General features: G+C 42.5%; 1 long non-coding RNA gene across 1 annotated transcript; it reads left to right on the forward strand.

Moving 5' to 3' along the window:
- Positions 1-2,393: 2,393 nt before the first annotated feature.
- On the forward strand, positions 2,394-7,241 carry LOC137557892 (uncharacterized). Its single transcript, XR_011029637.1, has 2 exons — positions 2,394-2,781; positions 4,857-7,241. It is a non-coding gene; the product is annotated as an uncharacterized lncRNA (long non-coding RNA).
- Positions 7,242-9,243: the final 2,002 nt, after the last annotated feature.

Below are 9,243 nucleotides of genomic sequence, written 5' to 3' on the forward strand. Positions count from 1 at the left end.
AAGACTGGGAAAGAACCAATAGTGCACGGGGATACCGATTCATCTTCCATCTCCGCCCACTTAGTCCTAAGGGGAAGAGAAAGGCATTCTGCTAGTTGGCGGAGGTGTGTCACCAGTTAATACAGGTTAAATTGCGGGACCGAAAGGCCTCCTCGAGATCTGATTGATTCCCTTTAGCCCAAATAAATCTCAAAACATCCTTTTGGAGCTTGCGAAGAACAGAGTAGGGGACTGTTATTGGAAGAGTCTCACAGAGATATAGGAATCTCGGTAGTAGATTCATCTTGATAGAATATATCCGTCCTATCCAAGAAAGATAAGCAACCCATCTATCTAAATCTTTTCGTAATTGGTTGAGGAGGGGGGGGGGGGTAACAATTAAGTCATTGTGATACCAGTCTGAAGAGCTTGTGTGAATGACTGGCTGTTAGGAGAAAAACACATTAGCAAGCTAGTCTGTAGGCAGATAGGACATATTTTGATCTTTTAGTAGCGATGCACCATTCTCCATAAGAAAATCATTGGCAAGAACAAAAGGTTACTGCAAGTTATAAAAACATACGGCTGTGCGCTGTGTTCACGCGGTTATCACAAGGGATGAATCATACTTCCACATTGTGGATAGGCTGATGGTCGACTATACCCTCTGCAAACAAGTACTGAGCATGTGTGGCACGTGATACGGTTATATAACATTGTGTTGCAATAAGCGCGTAACCCTGAATTAACTGTTTCAGGAATTGCACGTTCACACGGGACTTAACCAGAACTAGTCCTGTTCATGAGAATATTGACTATAAGTCATCCAACCGTAGTGAAGCTCATGCCTGTGCATCCCCAGGATGCAATAGGGAAAATGGGTGGAGCTATGAGTATAAGACAGAGAGATTTCCATTGCTCTGATGGGACTCTCCACTACTGACGAGTTGTGTGATGTTGTGTATGCGCTGCCTCCTGACGATCGCTGGTCCCCCGATATGGAGTGATGATGCAATATCCGGTAATGTATTGATTCTTTACTCTATTACTTATCCATGATTCACTGCTATACCTGTAAATAATGTAAATAATTGAATAAATATCCTAATACAGTGTGAAGTTGTAAGCTATGTATTTACCTAGTCTGTGTGCTAGTGTGAGTCGAGTGTGAGGCCTTAGCAACGCCAAAAACAAAGCATTACATAAATGGCGACGAGGATGACTTTTGACCTCTGAAATATATTGCCTATGATTCTGTGGGTCTCTGGGTGTAATTTTGCAAAATTTGGCATTTTGCCAGTTAGTGGGGCAATTAATCTAAATCTTTGTAAAATTGCCCCTGTATGGTATATTGACTTGATACTTGATATATATATATCTTAGGACAGATTACAGGTGTGGGCAAAGTTTGGAGTCGATAGCTCCTCCCATTTAGTTTCAAGTCAAGATATCTTTTGAACTAAGCAAAATTTATCTGTGGGAAGTTCGACCATTGGTGTCTAGAAGTTGAGGGGCACCTCTGGTCAAAGCCACGCCCAGTTGGCAGTGTGCCAAAAGTAAGGCAATATGTTTAAGAAAAAGGCCAAATCCCTAAAAGAACCTGCGGAGATCCCCGGCTGGACCGAGTCTCCGTATAATATTATAGCAGTAGAATTAGCTAGCCATAAGTTGGCAGAATTGTGGGATAAGCAGTTGAAAGAATCAGAACCGGTTGATTTAGTTCAAGTACTTGAGAAACTCTCTGCCAAGGTAGGTGATGCAGTTACCCCAGCTAGAATTAGCTGGGTGTTGGCCTCTGCATATCGTGGTGTGCACAAGCGATTGCAGAAGGCGTTCCAGGATCAAGAAAAGGCGGAACAGGCTCAACTTGAGGTTGAGGGACGCTGCCTGATGCTGGAATATAGTGGTTCCCCGTTAAAGCGGGTGATGTTGTTGCTCTCTCTAGATGTAGATAAGACTCTAGGGGGGGGGGGGGGGTCCCCGTTGAAGCGGGTGATGTTGTTGCTCTCTCTAGATGTAGATAAGACTCTAAGGGTCAGGCCCTGTTAAGGCGGGGCATGATGTCGCTCCCGGGCGGCATAGTGGAATGTTGTTGACAGCTTATAGAAAGCTTCAACAAAGATTGTGTAACTTGAAAGAATCAGAATCCCTCAATGTTGTTACTTTACTTGAGGGTATTCCTGTGGGAAAAAGGGTATTCCTGTTAGAAAAAGGAACTAGAGTAGGATGACAGAGTGATAGTTGCACAAGTGTCATCACAGGCAGCTGCAGATAAATACCAACATGTAACAGAATCTGCAGCTGGTAAAATAAATGTACTGGAGGAAGTAGCTAGGGAAGAGACTCCTGTGATGACACATTTTGGATTGTTATCAGTGGAGCAGGGAGCTTCTGTAAATAAAAGGAAGCCAAACTCTGCCACTGATCATTGCACAAGACATAGGACAATGTGCATTGAACTGGAATTGGAAGTGTTTAGCACAAATGTATTTTGTTCCATTTGAAAAGATTAGGAATAGCTGGGAACTTTCTTTAGGTTGTTACTGCTGTTTTTGTCCCTCTTAAGGAAAACCCCATATTTTTAATGATAAAATATGGATGGGAAAAAGGGGCAGAGAGTAACCTGACAGTGAATCTCAGCTTTTACTACTACGGTTTTTAATACAGTCTGTGTCTTTGTTGGTAGATTTCGGAGTATAATCTTGGAGTGCTGTGTTTAAACTTGTAAAGCAAATTCCTTAAAGTGACAGTATCTGACTGCACTGGCAGAGTTGAAATGGTAATATAATCTGGACAAGACAGGTGGGTTAACATTGTTGTTTCTAGTGAATGTTTTATATGGTGAATCCGTTATAGCGAGTCCTGATTAATCGTGTATTCATGTCTGGTTTTGTTTAATTGAATGCATAGAGGAATGTTTAAAAAAAAAAAGAAATGCATTTGTGCACGGGAGGTGAGTGCTCTTAGGGAATGTGTGCGAGCCAGTGAGTGTTTGAGATGCTGCTCTCCTCAGCTGGGGGTGCTTGGCAAGCATTATTTTTCATTCAGGAGTACATGCTGTAAAAAAAAAAAATTGACCTCTTACTTCATGGGACATGCATCTTGTTTGATAAAATAAATGGTTAAAGGGGTGAGAAATAGTAAAGCAACTTTCTTGTGTGCGTGCGTTGTGTGTTTGGTGCAGCACTGTGTGTTGTGCTGGGTTTTGCTAGAACTTCCAAATCCCTGCAAATGCTCATTTTTTTTTTGGTTACAGGGTTAAATGTGATTATGATGTCACGGTGACATCTGTGCCAGCAAATTTTCCCCTGGTTTCTAGCTATAATTGTGCAGGAGTGAAATTGTTTACCTGTTGAGCTGAAAGCTAGATTAGATGAGACTGTGTGAAAGAAATAGAATGGTGAAGTCTATTATGGCAATGTAGCATGAAAATATTGCGTAGTTAGACTGGAAAACCTTTTTATATAATATGCCTGTGTCTCTGCGTCTATTCAGAGTTTTGTTTTGTTTTTTTAGCACTGCACATGTGCAGGGAGGGGCGCAGAAACACTGGGGAAAAGTTGAGGGAGGATAGGGCCATAGGCGGCCAGCGTGTGCGCAACGGTGTATGAGGGCACGCGCGTGGCGGGTGCATGTGCACAGCGGGCACATGCATGCGCAGCGAAAGGCCTAGCTTGTTTTTTTTATTAAACGGGCTAAGGTCATTAGTTACTAAATGAGATTTGTTTGTTTTGCAGAGAAATGCCTGGTTTCTCTAGGGTTGAATGTTGTACTGACTAGCTGAATGGCGTGAAGTGGCAGAATGTGTTGATGCTGAAGTGTGAATTGAGTTGTTTCTAATGAATTGTATGAAGTTTGCTTTGAGACCTTACTGATATAGAGTGTATTATATGTTCAAGAATACCTCTGTTAAAGATGCTAGAATGTATGCATATTCTAGTTTTAAAATACAAACAAACTGTGAAGATAACAGATTTTTGTTTATACCAGAAATTAGCTGGTGGGGTGGTTAAAGTAGAAACGATTTCTTATTGGAAAATGCATAAGGATGCGGTAGCTCCATATAGGGGAAAACCTGTATCAGCTGGGTTGGATTTGCATGCTTTAGAAGTTATCATTAACCCCTCACAGGTTACAACCATTCCCACAGGTATAGGATGTAAAATACCTGACTAACATTATGGGCAAATAGCTACCCAATCCAGTTTTGCTCAGAAAGGAGCTATAGTGATAGGAGTAATTGACTCCGACTATCAAGAATAAATTAAAGTGATCATGATTAACCTGGGAAATAGTGAGTTAATTATTGGAAAAGGAGAGAGGATGGATTAAAGTTTTTAGGGGAGGACACTGTGTATACACAGGCCAAAGAGTTGTATAGCTCAGGTTCTCCTGAGGGCCCTTTTACACTTAATGCGTTGGTATGCATTAGTACGCATACAATTTTGTTGTTTGTTTTTGTTTTTTGTTGTTTTTTCCCCAATGGCGATGCATTGTGAAAAGACTTCAATGTTTTTTCAGTGTATAGTGTGAAAGAGGCCATAGGGGGACACGAACGCTGGACTGTACATCAGTTGTTATTTTGATTACAGTTAACAGCAGCTGATTAAGTGTAATGGGACCCTAATTCCTTTATTTGTAGAGGAAAGCCCATCACTAAAGGGTGATGAATATTTTGGTTCTACTAATACAATAAATGTTGGAGCTAAAATGTGGGTCAGAATCCCCAAGGACCGCCTCCTCCAGCCGATGTGATTGCAGTAGGCAAGGACCGAACGCTGCTGGTAATGAGGCTAGAACAGGAAAAGTGGGAATATATCCCACAGGAAAAATGTTATTTGCAAGAATAAGTCACACTTGTTTGGGTTTTTTTGCAGATTGATCTCCATGTCTATGGCATTGTCCTTGGGATCCTTGGTATCGTGTGGTTGGAAAGTTGTGGCGTTAATGCATGGACTTCAGGTATTCGAGTAACCGATACAGGGAATCCACGGTGACTTTCGTGTGGGGAAATAAAACCAAGAGTTGTCTACAGAGAAACTTTACCGGTAATGCTAGGCAAGCATGTGACGTTCTCAATGTTACTTTCAATGGAACATGTCTCGGTGGGGCCTACTTTGATATTTGTGGATATAATGGATGCGAAAGTGGACCCTGGGCATATAAAGAGACTACCTTCTACTTGTGCAAAGGTGGGGCAACATGCCTAAAAGACTGTGATTCATGCACGTTTCCAGCTGCCATAAACTGTTCTAAACCACACTAAATACGGAGAGAGTGGTATGACACTTTGTTAGGAGGATATGGGACATTGACTGGAACTCTTAATAGTCTTGATATGGAAACATTAGCAAATAGATTGCATAACGCTGGAAGTAAAATAAATGATGTCTTAACTTTACAAGCTAAATGGATGCCAACTATATGGGCACCATTTAAAATTACAAGTTAAAATAGATGATGATTTGCTTGATTTAATTAACGCAAGTGCCTCTGTTATGTATGAAACAGATGTTGATATAACTAGAATTGTAAACTGGACTAACTGTTCCATGCAAACCTTACAACAGCAACAACAGAAAGGGTTATTTCAAACTATGTTGTTGACTGGAAATAAGGAGGTTAGGAGGACCGTGTTCAGTTCCATGATAAGAACTGATCACTGGATAGATATCAAAGCACCTAAAATGATGTGCAATGATACATTTTTGCATGGGACAATTAACACTTTACAATGTTACTAAAAGTAGTATAATGTGTAAGTATGTTATTTTGCCATTATTAATTGGGCCAGAAGGTGATCAGCACTTCTGGGTACCTACGTTTTATGGACAGGTTATTGATGACAGCAACAGAACACATGATTTGACTTTTTGTGATAATACTTTAAACAGTAAAATATGTAAGTTACAGTCTACTGTATATGAACCTTGTTTGTTACAGAACACTGTAAACAAATGTGAGTGGACCATAATGCCTATAACATACCGCTGGATGGTGGAAATAACACCTCAAGTGGTATGTGTAGTGACAGATCGTCAGGTGGTCCCTAAAATGAGGGTGCCTTTTGCAGGATGTATACACAATATCACTGTATTCCAATAGGAAAATGAAACTTTTATGTTAATGCCAGACATAGCGTTAACTACAAAGGTTTCCTGGCAAGGTCAAGGTTTGGATGTCCCAAATTGGGATCTAAACCTTACCAAATTGCAAAAGATCATAGAACAATCTCATGAGGTACAACAGACAATAAAACAGTCGAATAGAAGTATAATCGTACACCAGCTCAGTACTACCGTGATTGCAAACAAAATTGTTAAAGTGGGCTCTGCCATAGCAGATGCCACCTCTCACCAATGGTGGGATGTATTTATGGGTTATTCGCCATCAGCAGAAACAATGATGAAGTGGATAGTTCATCCTATTTTTTTGATTGTAATGATTGTTATAGTTATCCTATCCAGATGGAACTGGTATGTGGCATATGGGATCTGTTGTAAGGAGAAAAAGTTGTCATGGTTTCATATGTTAATGGTCATCGCTAAGGACCGAATGTGATACCAGTCTGAAGAGCTTGTGTGAATGACTGGCTGTTAGGAGAAAAACACATTAGCAAGCTAGTCTGTAGGCAGATAGGACATATTTTGATCTTTTAGTAGCGATGCACCATTCTCCATAAGAAAATCATTGGCAAGAACAAAAGGTTACTGCAAGTTATAAAAACATACGGCTGTGTGCTGTGTTCACGCGGTTATCACAAGGGATGAATCATACTTCCACGTTGTGGATAGGCTGATGGTCGACTATACCCTCTGCAAACAAGTACTGAGCATGTGTGGCACGTGATATGGTTATATAACATTGTGTTGCAATAAGCGCGTAACCCTGAATTAACTGTTTCAGGAATTGCACGTTCACACGGGACTTAACCAGAACTAGTCCTGTTCATGAGAATATTGACTATAAGTCATCCAACCGTAGTGAAGCTCATGCCTGTGCATCCCCAGGATGCAATAGGGAAAATGGGTGGAGCTATGAGTATAAGAGAGAGATTTCCATTGCTCTGATGGGACTCTCCACTACTGACGAGTTGTGTGATGTTGTGTATGCGCTGCCTCCAAGACGATCGCTGGTCCCCCGATATGGAGTGATGATGCAATATCCGGTAATGTATTGATTCTTTACTCTATTACTTATCCATGATTCACTGCTATACCTGTAAATAATGTAAATAATTGAATAAATATCCTAATACAGTGTGAAGTTGTAAGCTATGTATTTACCTAGTCTGTGTGCTAGTGTGAGTCGAGTGTGAGGCCTTAGCAACGCCAAAAACATAGCATTACAGTCATACAGATCCTTATATGATGTACCTAGGTAAATCCCCAAATATTTAATACTCTCTTCCATTTAAACTGAAAGGTATTCTGCAACACCTGAAGCTTTCCCTGAGAAATGATTAATGGAAAGGCCTCTGTTTAATCCTGGTTAATCTTAAAGCCAGACAGGACCCCAAAAATCAATCAATTTAACCCCCTTGGCGGTATGAAAAATACCGCCAGGGGGCAGCGCAGCAGTTTTTTTAAAAAAAAATTTTTTTAAATCATGTAGCGAGCCCAGGGCTCGCTACATGATAGCCGCTGCTCAGCGGCATCCCCCCAGCCGTCACCGACGTCAGCACGTCATTGGGAGACCCGATCCACCCCTTGGCGCTGCCTGGCACTGATTGGCCAGGCAGCGCAGGGGTCTGGGGGGGCGCGCGCCGCACCGGATAGCGGCGATCGGGCGCGCGGCGGCGATCAGGGTGCTGGCGCAGCTAGCAAAGTGCTAGCTGCGTCCAGCAAAAAAAAAATTAAATCGGCCCAGCAGGGCCTGAGCGGCACCCTCCGGCAGCTTACCCCGTGTCACACACGGGGTTACCGCTAAGGAGGTTAAACAGGTTAGGAAGAGAAATAGAGAGGGAAGTCAATGTCAGTAGGAAGTCGTCTGCAAAGAGTGACAGTTTGTATTCCCTCCTACCTACCACTACCCCAAAGATATCAGAAGAGTTTCTGACAGCTATTGCCAGAGGCTCTATGCATAGTGCAAACAGGAGGGGTGAGAGAGGGCAGCCTTGGCGCATCCCATTTGAGAAGGAACCAGGCCGACTGTTAAAGGAACACATACTTTAGCCCGTAAACCACAGTAGAGGGCTTCAATAGCTGAGAGGATGAAACCCGTGAAGCCAAATTGCCGCAAAACCTTAAATAGATATGCCCAGGAAACCCTATTGAAGGCCTTCTCTGCGTCCAAACTAAGAAGCAGAGAAGGCCCTCCCTTAGCGCTGACCCAATCTATGATATCAATTGCCCTTCTTGTATTGTCCCCCGCTTGCCTCTTTGTAATAAACCAAACTTGATCTCCATAAAGAGAGGGTAATTGAATTCAATCTGTTTGCCAAGATTTTAGTATACATTTTCAGATCAGAATCAAAGAAATAGGGCAGTAACTTCTCACATTTTGTGGATCCTTGCCCTCTTTGTGTATCATAATAATATTCAAAGTCGTCATAGAAGCTGGGATGGCCTCCCCTTTAAGAATTGTGTTTTAAATTTTAAGATTTTCGCGACCGTTCCTCTTTAAGGAATCCTTCGGTATCTTAAAGGACAACTGAAGCAAGAGCGATATGGAGGCTGCCATACTTTTTCCATTGTAAACAATACCAGTTGCATGGCTATCCTGCTCATCCTCTACGTCGAATACTTCTAGCCATGGACCCTGAACAAGCATGCAGAAGATCAGGTGTTTGACATTATTGTCATATCTGACAAGATTAGCTGCATGCTTGTTTCTGGCTGGTGTGCGATTCATACACTGCTGTAGCCAAATAGATCAGCAGGGCTGCCAGGCAACTCATAGGTAAATGCAGGGGAGGGGGGGGGGGGGGGGGGGGGGGGGGGAGTTACAGCTGCACAGAATCCCCTCTCAGACCAGGGCCGGTGCAGTGTCCGGGGACAGGCACAAGTTGACACCGGAATATCTGCAGGTATCCTGCAGCTCACGGCACGACCCCCTTTCTTTCCCAATCAGTTGACTTTGGATGGAGCAGCAGGGTGTGTACAGAGCATGGAGCAGCTCTGGGGAACTTAACAGGTATATGGCAGCTTCCACATACCTCTCGCAACAGTTGTGCTTGACATTGTCCATATAGCAGAGACCACTTATTTGCAGAATGCTTACGTCCGACGCATGTTACCATTTCCATGGTGGTAATTATGCCCT

Source organism: Hyperolius riggenbachi, chromosome 1 (assembly GCF_040937935.1).
Source record: "Hyperolius riggenbachi isolate aHypRig1 chromosome 1, aHypRig1.pri, whole genome shotgun sequence".
In the NCBI taxonomy this organism is placed as follows: Eukaryota; Metazoa; Chordata; class Amphibia; order Anura; family Hyperoliidae; genus Hyperolius; species Hyperolius riggenbachi.